Below are 17,432 nucleotides of genomic sequence, written 5' to 3'. Positions count from 1 at the left end.
GTATAATAAATAGTAGGTAAGTACAGTATAAACAAATAAAAAAACAAGGACCATGGTTTGAACATGTTTCACTCCCAAATGCGCGAGTGACCCGTGCATTTAATGTTTAATAATCATACCCATTTATTTTCTGAACGATATTTCATTGACCATTTTAAAATAAACCCTTAAACGTTAGAAAACTTAGCAAAAATATATTTTTGTCCACAGATTACAGGAAAACCTATCAGATATCTTAAAGACACATGCTAAATCTTTAAAACTGTGCGTATTTTATCTAAGTATATTATCAACAATTAATGCGCGATTTGTTCTTTGAAGGGCACAATTACCTAGTGAACTGTTTACTCGATATTTTCCTCTTATTTATTAAAGAGCTGTAACTTTAGTAGTACCTTGGCTAAAAAAATCCTCTACCACTTTATTTAAGTTTCTTGATGTGAACTTTTTTTATCTGAACAAAGAAAATGACTTGGTTTTAGCCAGTGACCGAATATTTTTTAAACTGGAAACAAAAAAGCAGAGAGCGTATAACCGGCCAGTATCAAAGTTTCAGGGCTGGCGCATAAATCAGGGCAGTTAATGGTTGCCGCTCCTCTGTGACCGTTTATTTAGTATCAGATAACAGTGTTGTGTGACCAACTTTCAGTTGTTTTTGTTTGATAATGGAACGTTGCTTTAGGCTGGTGTTATAGGGCAGTTAATGTTTTGGTGTGTGTTTCGAAGTCTTGAAATTTCATATGATCAGACTATGATTATAGTTACACCATGATTTTTCGAGGTTGATTATAAGTTTGACCTATGGCTTTTCATGCTTGACTTCGAAATACGAAAGCTTATACCTATGTACTTGCTCAGAAATACATATTTCATAATTATATACAATTTTGGTACATCTTCAATTCATTTATTAATGGTGAAAGCACATGTCAAAAGAATAATATCTATTAGGTGATCTGCTTTGTCTCATAACAAAATGCTAACATTCGTCTAGTCTTAGAAAATCTGTCAGGGTTGTCACTAGAGTTGCCACGAATAGTTGTTGTAGCGAATAGTCGAATAACCCCCTCGCCGTTATTTTTCGACACAAAAATGAGTAGGTATACGAAATAATTGATTTGTCAAATGATAACAAAATATCACTTCTGTAAATAGTGTACTTACAAAAACACCGTTTTTTTCAAGCAGGCGACCACTAAATTTTTGAAAATTATGTCGAAATTGACATTATTAATAAGTTGATTTTCGAACAATTTGGCATAAGTGCACATGGCTGGTTCTTTCTAAACAACTCGTGACCATCAACATAAATATTTCGCTTGCTGTCACTAAATCCGTTCATCCGGGAAGTTCAATTTGAAAAATGGCCGAAAAACTCGACATAAATTACATTACGAGGATCAACGTCGGAACAAAAAACAGCTCTGTCGTTTGCGATTCAATTAATTTCGACGCCAATCGAGGCAAAAGTGCCGGCCCCAATGATGCGCCTCTGTTAATAATCCGATTTCTACTAATATTATAAAGTAGCTGTTCATCCCATCCATATACGTCCCACTGCTGGGCACAGGCCTCCTCTCAGAATAAGAGGGCTTGGGCCATAGTTCCCACGCGGGCCCAGTGCGGATTGGGAGCTTCGCACGCACCATTGAATCGCTTTACGGTGAAGGAAAACATCGTGAGGAAACCTGCACAAACCAGCGAAGCAATTCAATGGTGCGTGTGAAGTTCCCAATCCGCACTGGACCCGCGTGGGAACTACGGGCCAAGCCCTCTCATTGTAAGAATAGGCTGGGATGATGATGATGAACTTTTTATTGTAAATAAAACACATGAAATTAATAGTTAACCATAGAAGGTGTACAAAGGATCTTGTATGTGTGTGTGTGTGTGTGTGTGTGTGTGTGTGTGTGTGTGTGTGTGTGTGCGTGCGTGCGTGCGTGCGTGCGTGCGTGTGTGTGTATGGGTACAAGCGTGCGCGGGTTTATCTAGTTTTGATCCCGGTGTTCCTATGACATAATAATAATAATAATAATCATCTTTATTTCAAGTAACTGTATCTCATTTTGTTAGTAGACAGGCTTATTTCATAAGCCATAGATCTCAATTTTTACGGGTAAATCCTCACAATTTTAAACGCGATATGAAATTTTGCCCGACTATTATTCTTCATACATTATTTAATGAATATGATTAAAGAAAAACAAGTATCTCGCCAAACTATTATCAGCAGTTATGAATAAATTTTATTATTTGCTCAAAAATTTCACTTGAACGTGTTATGGTTTAATCCTTTTTCACGGCATTCGATTGTTTTATTTGCGAATTTGTCGCAGTCGCTTGTTCCTCATCGAACAATTTGTGAAAAATATTCGTCAATTGAATGAAACGAAGTTAAATTAATTTCGAGTCCCTATTGTGTACAAAGTTAACGAAGTAGGTATAGGTAGATACAGTCGAAAACTAACTTTCCATTAAAAATGGAAAAGAAGTTGACTGTTGAAAAGGATACATTATACATACCTAGAGTAAATATGCAATGTTGTATCCCTATTTTAAGCAGAGCTTAGTCAAGTGATCGCCTATATATCAGAAAATAACTTCAATACGGAAATATAACAAGATGTACAGAATAGAATAAAGAATTATTTAAATGCTAATGATAAATGATGAATTATTTTAGTTCTATGTATCAATTTAAGAATAATGCTTTTATTTTAAATATCGCAATGCCCTAGCAGGGCTTAAAGAGGGGCGAATTATATTGTATACTCTTAAGATCTCATGTACCAAATAAAGCGATAAATATACTTATAATAATTTAAAGAAATTGACATTAAATTTTAACATAAATGGTATTGACATTAAATATGAATTATTTAAGATAAATATGAATTATATAAAATGTGTCATAAATAATTTTATGTAAATATTTAAATAAATAGCCATTCTATACCCTTACAGGGTGTCATGTATGTACCTACGATCTTGTAAAACTACCATCTCATAATGTAATGAGCATGAATTTGTATGAATAAAAATTAATATGAATATGAAGAAATAATGTAATACCTACTAGTAATTTGATGTTTTCAAGATTAAGTATTGGAGTTCTTTGGGAAAGTTCGGTTCAAAGTATTTTTTAACTGATCATAAAATAGTGTGAAGCTATCATAAATTTTAAATTTTAGTCAATCTTGGATTGCGGTTTTCAATATGATTAGAAAATACTTTACGCAATACGATTCCATTACATACATTTTTACTATATTACAGATAAATAAATAAAATAAATAAATATCATGGGACACTTGACACCAATTGACCTAGTCCCAAACTAAGCAAAGCTTGTACCATCAGCCAAATAAGTGGTCTATCAATTTTTAAATAAGTTCCTATCAAATGCATATGTCGCTAAAGTCGAACTTTCAAGTTGGACACGTCTATTGGCATTATTCTTTTGTGACATGCAAACGATTATTAACTTTAGGGTGGTAGACCACATATTTGGCTGATGGTACTATGGACACAAGGCAACGGATAAACATACTTATATAGATAAATACATACTTAAATACATATTAAACATCCAAGACCCGAGAAAAAACATTCGTATTATTTTACAATGAACCGTCCGAGCTTGGATAATAGCAAATTAAAACTTATAAATTAACAGACAGCAGTGTTTTATGTTAAGAGAAGAGTATATGAAGTTTTCGTTGTCCCAGGGCATAAGAACTTTCAGCTATTTCAAACCCGACATTTCACATCAGTGGCGTTGAAATCACTCCCCGACGAGCCATCCCAGCCACTTAGCAATCATCTCTAAACAGGAGAGTATCACTTTTTTCCACAACTTTCTCCATAAAGCGTCCAATTTTTTTCAAACGCCTTCATTTGGCCGCAATCTCAATTCACCTTAAGACCCTCGAAACGTCGAGCGTGGTGAAAGTAATCGGCGTATCAAAGAGTAATTTGTCAAAAACACGACTCGGCGTGCACTTCCGTCAATTCTCTCCAATTAATAACTTGAAACTGTCCTGTTCTGGCTTAAGGGGTGTCGCATAAGCCTGTCCTGTTCATGTCCCCTTGTTTGAGAAGCCCCGCCGAGATAGAATATTGCCACTTTGTCCCGTCACCTCCCGCAGGCTGTTTATACGCGGAGAAATTGCAATATTTCCGAGCGAGACTGGCAAGTATTGAAAAATTCAAAGTTTCACAAAGCGAAGAAAATGGGGCTAGGACCTTATTAAATTGCAAACCTTGTTTACTTTATCGCTTTATGACTGGCTGACCTTTAGTCGTCTGATGGTCGTCTGAGTGCGAAACAGACCGAGCCTAAATATAATATTAACCCCCGTTTTAGGGTTCCTTAGTAAATATTATGGGATTAAGAAAAAAGGACCCCATCACTGTAATTTTATATAAAAAATTTAGGCGACCCGGGGGGTATCGAGTTGTTAAGACGCCACGCCAATGATGTCTATAGATATTAAAGCGTATTTTTTTTTGTATAAAGTAGAGACAAGTTAAGTTTTTGACATTGATCTATCGTTTATTTTGTTCCCAATTGACGCTCGTCTTAAAGATTTACGTGTTAACGTTTTCCTTATTTCTCTTTTTCCTTTGGGCTTAGGAAAAGGGGTTTAATAGCCTAAATGTTCTTAAAAACGTCATTATTTATTGATGACTAGAAAGTGTTTCCTATAAGGGCGTTAGTTTTCAAGTGAAAAGGAGAATATAATACGTTTTTTAAAAAAATATGCAAGTAAAAGTAAAGTTAGACAAATACCAAGGAAAGCTTTTACTAGTAATCATGGGTACTAACTTGAGTAACTGATAATAAATACGCACTTTTTTACCATGGGTTCCAACGGTAAGCAGTCATAAACTAAAAACAATGTTGTTTCATTTAACACCTCACACTTACAAATTAAAGTAACACCTATAAATTGTTAAACTGCTGCTACTTATTTTAAAACCGTCTTAACAAACTGTAAAGGTGAATATAAACTAAGCAATTCTAGTCAGTTGGCCACGGCTCGTGTGGGTGGTCTATAAAACAATGTTTATGAGAGTTGCAACTGAGCTTTTATGACCTCTACCACGTGCAAAATGAAGAAAACTTCAGTAGGCTATCTTTTAAAAAAAACCCGGCTATAAATGTGTCTGCATATTAAACGCATAAATGTATGCGCGTATGTAGTAAAGTTAACATCATAAATAAGGTGATCATTTCTGTACCTTGTCGCTTTCATTCGTTAGACAATTTCGTATGGCTTTTCAAACATGACGTTAAAGTGACGAGGTACAAAAGTGATCACTTATTTATGACGTTGACTGTACCTATAGATACGGAGATAATAGTAGATTGTTCAAAAAGGGACTAAAACAAGCCATAATGACACGAGATTTTTAGACGCCCGAGTAGAGCGAGGGTGGCTACAGTTCGAGCGTCATTATGGTTATATTTAGTCATGCGAGGGAAAAAAAGACGTTCTGTACAAAATTACAATATTACTTTATAAAGTCGTATGCTCGATACGACTAATGGACATCTGCTCAAAATTCAAATAGCAAAAACAATCTAAAGCGGTTTTCTTTTATTTTTTTGTAAAGTGACGCTTTTAATTCTTGCATATTTAGCCAACAGATTCAAACTTAAAAGTAATTTTACTATGCATAATAAAATGAATTCATTCTTAATATAATAAATAGATTCGTAATTGTTCATCGTGTTTCGCGAAACTATTTTTTTTATATTTTTGCACGGTTGTTATTTTGAGGTTATTTCCACGCTCTAAAGTTGTCTATACACAATCACTGAAAATGGCGATAATCCCCCATTAACAAACACCGTTATTGGCTGTTTAGGGGTTTCCATAGTAAATAAAAAAAATACTTTAATCCCTAGAGATTAATGAGGAGCTTTAGTCCTGATATGCAGAGACTAAAGTAACATTTTAAGAGCATGACATGTGAAAATAATAAAATAACAATTTAAATTGCTATTTTTCGAATAACAGCTGTTAGAACTAAATTCGTGTATGATTGTCTAAATATTTAATCAGTGACGACACACGACAAGTATGGCAAAGACGTGTATAGTCAACCAATTTCATTCCTAGACCACTACAGAACTTCTCAGGCAATATTTGCGTAATTCGTTAAGCGTTGTCATAGTAGACAAATAAAATTGTTTACTAAAATAAATTAAGATTGGTTTTTGGTTTTTCTATTTTTTTATTTCAACTCCAAATTTTGTTACTTTTACGGCCATCCCCTAAAATCCTGCGGACCTCGTTTCGATTCCCAGCGCTGGTCTCTTTTTCTGGTTTTTCTGTGCATTTATGTTTCAATTTGTATTTTTGCACAAGAATGAAATTGGTTGACTGTTACACTAACTGCGAGATATTATCCGAAAACTTACCTAACTCATGTCTTCTCACTCTCCAGAGTTTAACTGAAATATTCACTCCATGCCACTCATCAACAAGACAACACATTTTGTTTTGCTTGAATTTTGCAAGAATTTGATAACAAATTATAAGTCTTTCAGGCTTACAATACAGGCTCAGTCTTAAAATTATATAATAGTAAGTACGGAAACCTTTACGAGTCGGCAAGCGCAATGAAAGATGGTTTTAAACTAGGTGAGAATGAAGTAGCTAGCAAAATCTGGATACGACAATCCGAAGACAGGGTAAAAGCCTTTTTGTACTTTTAATACTATTGTCGTGTCATGTATTGTGAATAAATGTATTTTCTTTCTTTCTTTCTTTTTTATGTTTATAATAAAGTGGTCGTATGTCAGATTCATTTAAACCTTTGCAGTCAAATGGTATAATGACATCCAAATAACTTTACCTTCTCTATCAACAGACCTTCTGTTTTCAAGTATTTTAGTCGCACAATTTTGCAGTCTATAACATGTAACGACGTGGGAATAGTCTGTCCTACATTGTTTCATCGTTAGAACTACAACATTACTAGAAAAATAGTATTTTTTTTACACCTTATAATTCAGTTTACTACTTACCCGGCCGCTTTATAATTTTTACTGCATATTGAAATGAAATTTTGCACTGATGTACGTCATAATGGTATAAGTAAAGAATACGTAATATTTTAGGCATTCCAATGGAAATGTATTACAATCCCAGAGAATATCAATTCAACTGCAAAATCTTATTACGAGTATTCATGCGAACAAAGCTGCAGGTAAGTAAGTAGGTACAATACAATTTATAATTCGAAATAGATCAAACAAGATTATCTAAAATTACACAAGGAAGTCTTTACTGCAAAACCGGGTTAGATTTTTGGAATAAGGAGTATTTTTCCGTCCCTTTATTATAGCACCATACCGCTTTATACTGATACAGATAGTTCCCGAAAATAAGTGAAAAGCAATCTCTTAACGGTCGATTGTCTCTTTATAATTGAATTAAACACGATGGACTGAATTGGGTTTCAGGTTAATTTGAACAAATTGAACATTCAAATTGACAAAATTCATTAAGAATTTGTAGGAAAGTTAAAACAGCAATCAATAAAGTTAATGGCTTTGACAAAATCGCTTTGTCTGCGTCTCCTAACGTGCGCTTTCCTGTCCGTTAAAGTACAGTCGGCCAAGAAAATGATAAGCAACTTAAAACCATGTCACATTGAAATTGACAACCTATTTCATCACGCGTACCACTATGCCTTGATCTGGTTTAATTTGACAAAGTACTAAAGTGGTCAACATTTTCACGGGCCGACTGTACATGAGCTGCTTGAACATGACATTGTTTCTTTCCTCTAGAGCTTGTGCATAGGAACTATCGAACCAACTGTATTGTGACCCACTGTGGAACCTTTTCGTAGAAAAAATCATAGTGACATCGCATTGCTTGATAAGTGAATTCACTACTTATATTGTTTTACTGTGGGAACGTTCTACGGTGGGTCAGGTATCAAATGGTTCGACTGTACTTTATGCGACAGTATTGTTTGAGTATGTAAAATTTACTTGAGATTTGTTATACGTACAATCACCTGTATTAATATCCGTCACAGCGGAGTGTGCACAAATGCCTGTAGAAATTAAGTCACTCAAACACACAAAAGTTTTGCCAGCTCTGAAAAAGTTTGTTATCGAGTTATGTCCCTATAGCTTAAATGAATATTATAATTTTAAATGTTAGTTATTAAGTGAAATGTATCTAGCTACTCACTGGGTACAATTGTATTGATTCTACCTGTATTGCATAACATCAGCATGTACCTTATACATACAATTTATGGCTTTAAAAAAAAATCTAACACATAACTACCGGTCCTAGAAGTAGATTAATATCAGATATTTATGCACGCTTTTTTGTGTCAGATATTGGTGCTGGTGACTGTACCTAATGAAGGTAGGTTTTTCTCAGTTCAATGGTTACTTGCTGTTACGTTACGTTAATAGATTTCATTGGTAAAAAAAAATAAAAGTACGATGAAAATGCAAGTGCATATCAACACAAAGGAAAGTCATCAAATACAGCTTGTATTTTTTTAATAACCTTTTTTTTATTTCCACCTGTCCCGTTGTCTGTCTGTAATCAAATCTTACAAGTTAAATTCGACCAACTTCCAGTAGTTGGATTGACTTGAAATTTGGTATACTTATGTAAATTGCGTGACAATACAACTACAGTCACACAGTTTACACGTCACATTACTACAGTTTGTACATCTTATTATCCTGTGTTCTGTTATTTTCATGTATTTTATGTACAATAAAGAGTTTTACAATACAATATAATACAGTCAACAAAAAGTACAAATGAAGTTTTTACCAAAACACCTTATTTACTAGGCTTGTTAGTTACTCAAAAAAGTGGATAACTTGATGATAACAAATAAACTATATAATTCTAAAAAAAAAACATGCGATCGCTGCTATTGAGGCAAAGAGAAGACTTTTAAAATTAATTAATTACCTAAATAGTTTAATAAATCTACACTTTGGATTTCTATTAAGAAAACATGTTCGTATCAATCCCCTTTATTTAAGAGATACAAAAATACGGCTCAGGCCTGGAATGTCTGTTTTCCTAAAATGTACAATTCTCAAAACGTCTGCGTTTTCACAATGTTAGTACCTCTATTTTGTCAGCTTTCTCAAAATGTCTGCTATTTAAAATGTGTACAATCTCAGGAAGTCGTCTATTCATAATGTTTACATTCCTATAATATTAATTAGCATTACCATAATTTCTGCTTTCCCGTTATGTTCACTTTTTTAAATAGGCTATAGTCTTGTTATGTTTGTTTTCCCATAATGTCTGCTTTATTTTCAAATCAATGTTCTAAATGTAAAAGGTTTAATTCCTTGCATACCTACTTACTCTTTGATAACATAAACATCTATACCAAATATAAAATTACTGGCATTCAAGATAACATTAATGACCGTTTCGTACCCGAACCAAGGGATTTGCGTAGTTCAGTTTTTTACTAAAATCAATGCTTATAAATGTGAAAGTAACTCAGTCTGTCTGTCTGTTACTCTTTCACGGCTAACCCGCTGAACCGATTTAGATGAAATTTGAAGACCATGATTGGAGACATTTTGGGATTAAGACTTTTCTGGAAAGCCAACGTTATAAGAAGGCGGATATTTTGCGGTTGCAGACATTTTGAGAATAAGCACTTTCTGAAAAGCGAACATTATACAAAAAACTGTAATTCTTGGAGACAGGCAATTTTAAATAGCTGACATTTTGAGAAGCTGACATAATGCAAAAAACGTGTGGACATTCTGAAAAGCAGACATTTTGCGAAAAATACATTTTAGGAAAACTGATTTTTCAGGCCTGAGCCAAAAATACATATGCAGATACAGGTTTTATAATGAAATATTACCCCTCTACCTTTCGTTTTGGTTTTGAAAACTTGCATCTCATAAGTTTTCCACCTACGACAGTAATAAAAACGTGACAAAAGAACTTCCAAAACACTAGGTCAACAGCCTCTCGCCTCTAAAATTGATGAGTTTGCTCAAGCACAAAAACTACCCTACAACCCTTACTTACATATTGCGAAAGTATCGTGCGAGTTTTGTTACATTGCAGGGCCTTGAAGCTGTGACTTTACGAATAGTCGACCACCAACGGCAATGTACTTCGACTTGCACAAGTTTTGCAACATCAAATTTTACCATTGTCAAACCCATAGCGCTAGTTCCACCAATCCGAACGCAACCCTATCTCAAACCAGTACAACTTAAACTCTCGGCTCTCGTTATGGTAAAGTTAGGTTGTTCGAGACTTGAGCGTAGAAGCATTAAGGACAAATGCTGCAACGAAGGTGAGGCAAGGTATGCCGAGATTGTTCCAGAGATAAGTCTTGAGATTGCCTACCGTTGACCGTTGGGCAGTAATGAACCACATAAATCGCTGGAAACTGTGCTGTTGAAGTACGAGTACGTCTTAGAATATAGAAATAAACCAGAAACCGCATACCTATCTGTTATTGAAGTTAAAGTCGAAGAAACAAGGAATAAAATGTCAAAAAAGAATCAACCACTAGTTCGGAATAAGCTTTGTTGAGAAGATCCTGGCAAGAAACTCAATGAGGTAAGGTAAGAAAATATTATGTTTTTACAATCGGTCCTTCGGCGAATAAATGCAATTGAAAATACCCATGTCATCATAATATATATGTCCTGAACGTTTCAGCTGTGTTGCAATTTTTACGGGTACATCGAATGGGAGGTTATTCCGTCCGTGTTTTTTTGCTTTGATTCTGGACACAAATAAATGTTACAGTACCTAAAGGCTAACCAGAATTATAAAAAAACCTCGCCATATTGCGGAAAACCAATAGAACTAATTTCTTGCACTGGTAACACTAAATTCAAATGTCATCTGTCTATGTCTGTCAAAGTTAAACGTTTTTGGTTTTTTAAAGTGTTATTTTGTGTTTTTGTACCTCAAAATGCCGAAGATTATCCATAGCCTTGGAAAGAAAATAATTCACAATGTATAAAATTATTTTACATAGAAAAAGTCCAAGGGATTAGAAAATATTCCATCAAATAACATCACCGACACCGTTGTCAATATGACTGATAGGTTTCGTATAGTATTTAAGTATAAAGAATGTAGCAATATAAAACGTAGAAGTGCTGCCCTCGCGTCAGGTTTTTTATATTCCTGGTCAGCCTTTACCTACGCACGCTAAAATTACGACGTGAATTCTGGTTTATTCTGCAATCTAATGAAGAGTATGTATAGGTGTAGTAGGTGTAGTATCCACGAAGACGCGTGATTTTGTCAAAATTAGACATTAATGACATTGTAATAAGAACCACGGCACGCGACATCGTGAATGACTATCAATAATAGATATTAATGTGTTATTATGTTATGTCAAATATGTGTCATGGTTATGCTTTTATACTTAAAAATCCGTGCGGATAACACAAAACAACCATCAAGTATATGATTTTTTTGCAATATTACTTAATGTAGTATGTAGTAGGTGCAAAATGCTCCTTACGCCTTGATAATATTGTGTTGTTTTCACTAAAACTTACAACAACAGTCCAGTTGTTTGTAGTTTATTAGTAAACCAGTCTCGTTACTCTTATAATTAGGTAAGCGTATAAAAAAGATTGAAGTCAGGTTTTTCCCAGATATTTTTTGTTATTATTAAATGTTTTGAGTAAACGAAAGGTTCAAACTCTATGGAGATGCGGAAGCTGTGGCGAAACGCTACGGACCTCGCCTTGGCTGATTTTATTTAAGATAAAGGAAAAATGCTCCAGCATTTTGCGCGAATCGAGATTTTCTTCAGATAACTGTTTTTTCTGAGTAAGCGGAATATTTTTGGTCACCGTGTTACTCCTAAAAGTGTAATACCAATTTAGGGAGTTTAAAAAGAAAATACAATTTTGAATAAATAAATATCGATACAAAGTCGATATCGATCGAGAATCGCTCCAAACGAGTGGAAAGGGAAAGGGGAGGCCTTTGCCCAGCAGTGGGACACCGTATCAGTTATTGAAAAGAATATACAGACAGTGGCGAGTTGTTCATTGAGGCGATCTAAGGGGGACCCCTTTATTCAACAGTCGACATCTTCCGACGATAATGCTGGTGATGAAGTTTTGTGGGAAAAATAACATTAGTTTACCTTGTTTTAAACTAAGAAAATCATATGAATAAAATAAATAAATAAATATCACGGGACAATTCACACCAATTGACCTAGTCCCAAAGTAAGCTTAGCAAAGCTTGTGTTATGGGTACTAAGCAACGGATAAATATAATTATATAGATAGATACATACTTAAATACATATTAAACACCCAAGACCCGAGAACAAACATTCGTATTTTTCATACAAATATCTGCCCCGACACGGGAATCGAACCCAGGACCTTAAGCTTCGTAGTCAGGTTAGGTTCTTCTAACCATGGTCATCCGGTTGTCATATTTTGGGTAACAAGTATTTGGATAAACATATAGGTATTAACATACAACTATATAATTTTGCTGCACCTGATTCAGAAGTATACCTACATAAAGTAACCAAATAATACGCATTTTCAACAATAACACATCATCATCATCAGCCTATGTTCGTCCGCTGCTGGACATAGGCCTCTCCCATGGCACGCCACTGAGCACGATCCTCGGCCACTCTCATCCAGCTCTTGCCAGCCGCCCTACATATACGGGTTCAATTCATTATCTCCACAAAAATAAAACGGCCAAGCGCGAGTCGGACTCATACACAAAGGGTTCCATTATCATCATCATTATCCCAGCTTATATAAGTCCTACAACTGGACACAGGACTTCGCTCAGTATGAGACGGCTTATGCCATAGGCACGCGGGCCGAGTGCGGATCGGGAACTTCACTTACTTGGCAGTGTGGGTTGGTTTTCTCAAAATGTCTTTCTTTACCGTAAAACTCGTGGATTTCCTAAGTTGGTTAAGTTATTCATCATGAATTGTTAAAGTAACTCAATTATTATACACACCCCTCCCCCTACCCCCTTCCTCCCTTCCTCTCTCGTGTGGACAGGTGTCCATGGGGTGATTGCTTCCCATCAGGTGACCGGCATGCTCGTTTGCCCCCTCTTATATAAAAAAAAAAATTTTAAGGACCATTGCGTATCAAAATATACAGCCTTGTGCCAGATAGACAGACAGCCGGCCAAGCCTTACTTAACTCTGGCAATATTTGGCTACGAAACCCTAAAAACGACATAAAGTGGAAAGGTGGACTTAGCTTAGTAACCGAGAAGACTACTCGGAATTTCGTATACATAATACATACGCCGGTTGCTCCTGCTCATGCTAAATATTTAGAACTGGGATAGTAACATTGTATGTTTGTCTCTCCACTGCGACTAGCCTTTAATATTTGACAAGTTGGAGTAAATCCTTTAAAAGGATTACTGCAAAGATATTTTTATTAACGTAAAGCGATACTTTAAAAAAATAAGTCACTAAGTACAGAAACTAAAAGTGAAGCCTGAAAAAGTTTCGCTGTGACACGAAAATTACATATCAGGGGTTTGGGTGAAATCGGATTTACTAAATTTGATTGATCTCTTAAATAATAACTTGATCTCTAAGTTTAATGTCATATGATAATAGTCATATGGTAATTAAAAATATTTTTTTTTCTTAACTATCCGGTGTTACCCCCCTTCTCCTATATATTTTATATAGTTGTATGCTTAATTGCCTGACGCATAACTAGTCGTGTCGCATAGCTTATTGACAGTGGGAAATGCAAAACAGCGGCCAAGTGCGAGTCGGACTCGCCCCTGAATGGTTCCAAGTAGCAAGTAACAAAGTTCTTATAGTTCGTTGTAACTTTGATCGATGTTTTAATAATAGTGTAATAGTTTTAATAATTTGAGTTGATTGAATGAAAGGTATAATGTTGATTGAATAATATACGTATACTTATATTCGAGCTTTGCAAGTAATATAAAAGCTTGTAAAAAGTAGGTACGGAGGTCTGTGTTAGTCTTATATTTATTACCACGTTTTTTTTTAAATTGGTGCGTATCGCCAGCGTCAATCCCAAAAAATCTAAAACATTCAGAAACGGTTGGCTAATCCTAGTATGGCAATATTGGAAACAAAACGCAACGTGCGCTTTATGAGAACGGGCGTGGTAGCTAGGGCTGTCACCCGTTAATTTGATAGTTAAAAATCTTTTTCATCACACTTGCTAGTAAACAGTGTCGTAACATGCAGGCTACCTTGGTTGCAACCCCCCAAATAAAACCCTCGACCTTAATGTGCTTGTCATGAAGCCCAAGGTCGGTAAATGAGTTTGATACGGCATGGCGTGCTGGTCGGGCAGATGCTGCGGAGAGCTGGCGCTGCCAAGAGCGTAGTCAGCGGTATCGCAATTTTTGAAAAAGTATTAGTTTTTATTTTTCAAATATACAATTTTACTCGCAAATGTGATGAAAAACATTGTATGTAGCACGGGCGGTACTAGAGTTACGACCATCGACTCTTTAAAGCCTTCAGTCTTCGAATTCGGGCTTGTAATAGACTCTCGTTCGTAATTCCTTATTTACCGCCCTTAAGACACAATGTACTATTGCGCTTTTAAAATATTTTGCAGATTAACGTAATAATTGAGGAAAAAGAACTTATTATCCTTAGATTAATTAAATTATACTGAGCGGCAAAAAATGTGGCCCTCAAATATATGCAAAAATAGGTAATTTTGTATGTAGAATGGGCCAAATTTTGTGTCGCTCAGTATATAAATACAGAATATGCGTCTCGGCAATAACATAATAATGGCTGCTTCTTAGTTTCATGTCACCACGGGATTGGAATGTATAATATTATATACCTACGAATGATAAACCCCTTCAAAAAATAGTCGTCTCGATCTCTAATTCAAAGGACATGACATTTTTAATGGGAGTTTTCTTATGAAAAGTCGTGAAAAATCCTTTATAAAATTTACTTACAATTTAATAAATTTAGTCATTTTTATTTTACATACTAAGAATTTCTGAAAATTCTCATACGAAAAAGATAGTTGTGTACGCAAAATCTCAGTCGTGAGTCTGACGCGTCGCCACAAAGCCTCGCGTCTGTCGCATTATTCTTTTACTTTATCGACAACACTCGCAACCCTAACACAGTTGATACTAAAATTTATGATACGGCCACACCGTGGGAAAAAACGACCGCAACGGAACGTAAATAGTGATTTTACTGCGTTGTAAAGTTAATGCTGTTTGTTGGGTCTCGATTGATTTGCTAGTGCGTTTCTTGAACTCTTTTGTGTACATCTTGTCATGTTTGTGCTATAATTATTATACGAAGTGTACCTATTTCGGAAAATCTATATTTATTACGCAAGCTAAAGGCCGTATAAAATTGTTGTAGCATTACAACATAATTCATGTCATGTGTTTTCGATAATAAATGTTTTTTTTTCCTGTTTCCTTCTTATAGAAAATGTTCTGGCAGAAAATCAGCGCTGCAGGCGTTTAACGCTTCAGCATAATGCTGAGTCAGCGACCGTTTCACTTTCGCGGGGACACACAACATTGTGTATATTGTATTTAATATTTTCATGTGTTTTTCTGTATTTTTTTTATTTTATTTTTTTGTTTTTATTTGTGTTAATTTTGCTGTATATGTGTGTCTTCTGTGTTAGTGAATAAATGTCTTCTTTCCTTCTTTCTTTCTTTCTTTCTTATAGAAAAATGCTATCAAAATTGACGGAGAATAGGAACCCTGTCTATTTTCTTTTTTTGCAAGACAAACCTGTTTCAATACTTTGTATTAAATAACACTTGATTCCGGTTAAAAACTTTAATGCCATTGCGTAATTGAGAACAGGAAACTATGTCAGCAAAAATACAGCAGAAATCTCCTCGAAAGAGAGCTTTTTCAAATTTAAAAGGACAAAGAAACTAAAAGCTGCACGTGTCGCCTTTGAGTGCAGTGCCCAACGGAAGCTGCGAGCTTTAGAGTTGGCTTTCATATCCGGTCGCTTTCAGGGCAAAATAATAGCGAATTTTGCTATCTTTTGCAGATTGAGGTGTGAACTACTTTCAATGATACTGTTATCTGGAAGTTGTTGCCTGGAATATATCGCTCTGAAGGAATAAGGCAGCTTATTGCTTACTATGGAAAAATTGCAGATATTCGTGTTTTCTGTACTGCTATAAAGGTGTTCATAAAGAGTCATTGTATTGTATTGTATTATTTTCCTAATTTTGTGTAGTCGGTTAAATATGTTATTAAAAAATATATAAGAAGCCGACGAAATGAATAGAATCACTAAGTATCAACAATAGTTATGGGAAGTATTTTATTGTATTGAATGAACCTAAAGCCAGAGCGCACTCAGCGGTATCGGCAATTTTTGAAAAAATATTAGTTTTTCTTTTACAAATTTACAATTTCACTCGCAAATGTGATCGACATCGACTCATTAAAGCCCTCAGTCTTCGACTTCGGGATTCTAACAGACTCTCGTTCGTAATTCCTTATTTACCGCCCTTAAGACACAATGTACTAATTCTTTGTAACTATCGAAAAGTATGAGATTATACCCACTAGCACATTTCCTAATCAACCGTCGCCATCACCTGAAGTATGCGCTTGACATTCCGTTCCTGACACGTTCCTATTACGATCATGGCATGATACGATGTATTGAGTTCTCAGAGTTAAGTTCAAAATATTTTCCTTTATCTTGGGTGACATCACAGACTAATAACGACGACAGGTTGACAAACGCGCGATGCCCCACCCATTAGACTAAACACGATTGATGCTCGGCCGGGCACACTCATAAATTTCAACAGGGCAAAGACCTTTGCTTGAAGGAATGGAAGTTTTAGACTTTTGAGGGTTCTTTTTGTCAAATTGCTTGAAATTTTGTTATTAGGGTGTTTTAAAGAAAAAGTGTACCTTTTCTATCAAAATTCATTTAATTTTTCGTACAAAATTTCATGAGTCAGTTTCGTGATGCCCATACTGAGTTTCTTATTTTTTTTATTTGACTGGATGGCAAACGAGCAAGTGGGTCTCCTGGTGATAAGAGATCACCACCGCCCAAAAACATCTGCAACACCAGGGGTATTGCAGATGCGTTGCCAACCTAGAGGCCTGAGATGGGATACCTCAAGTGCCAGTTATTTCACCGGCTGTCTTACTCTCCACGCCGAAACACAACAGTGCAAGTACTACTGCTTCACGGCAGGATTAGCGAGCAAGATGGTGGTAGCAATCCGGGCGGACCTTGCACAAGTGTATGAAAAAATGTCACAAAACACAGACATTTTTTAAACTAACTGAATCGAATTCTGAGTAGAAAAAACCATATTTTTTTCAAGATTGAAAAAAAAACTGTTTTTGTGAAAATGCCCGTTAATCATGTCGTACTC

Source organism: Choristoneura fumiferana, chromosome 18 (genome assembly GCF_025370935.1).
Source record: "Choristoneura fumiferana chromosome 18, NRCan_CFum_1, whole genome shotgun sequence".
NCBI lineage: Eukaryota > Metazoa > Arthropoda > Insecta > Lepidoptera > Tortricidae > Choristoneura > Choristoneura fumiferana.
The sequence above is the reverse complement of the archived record's forward strand: the minus strand, read 5'-3'. Positions refer to the sequence as shown.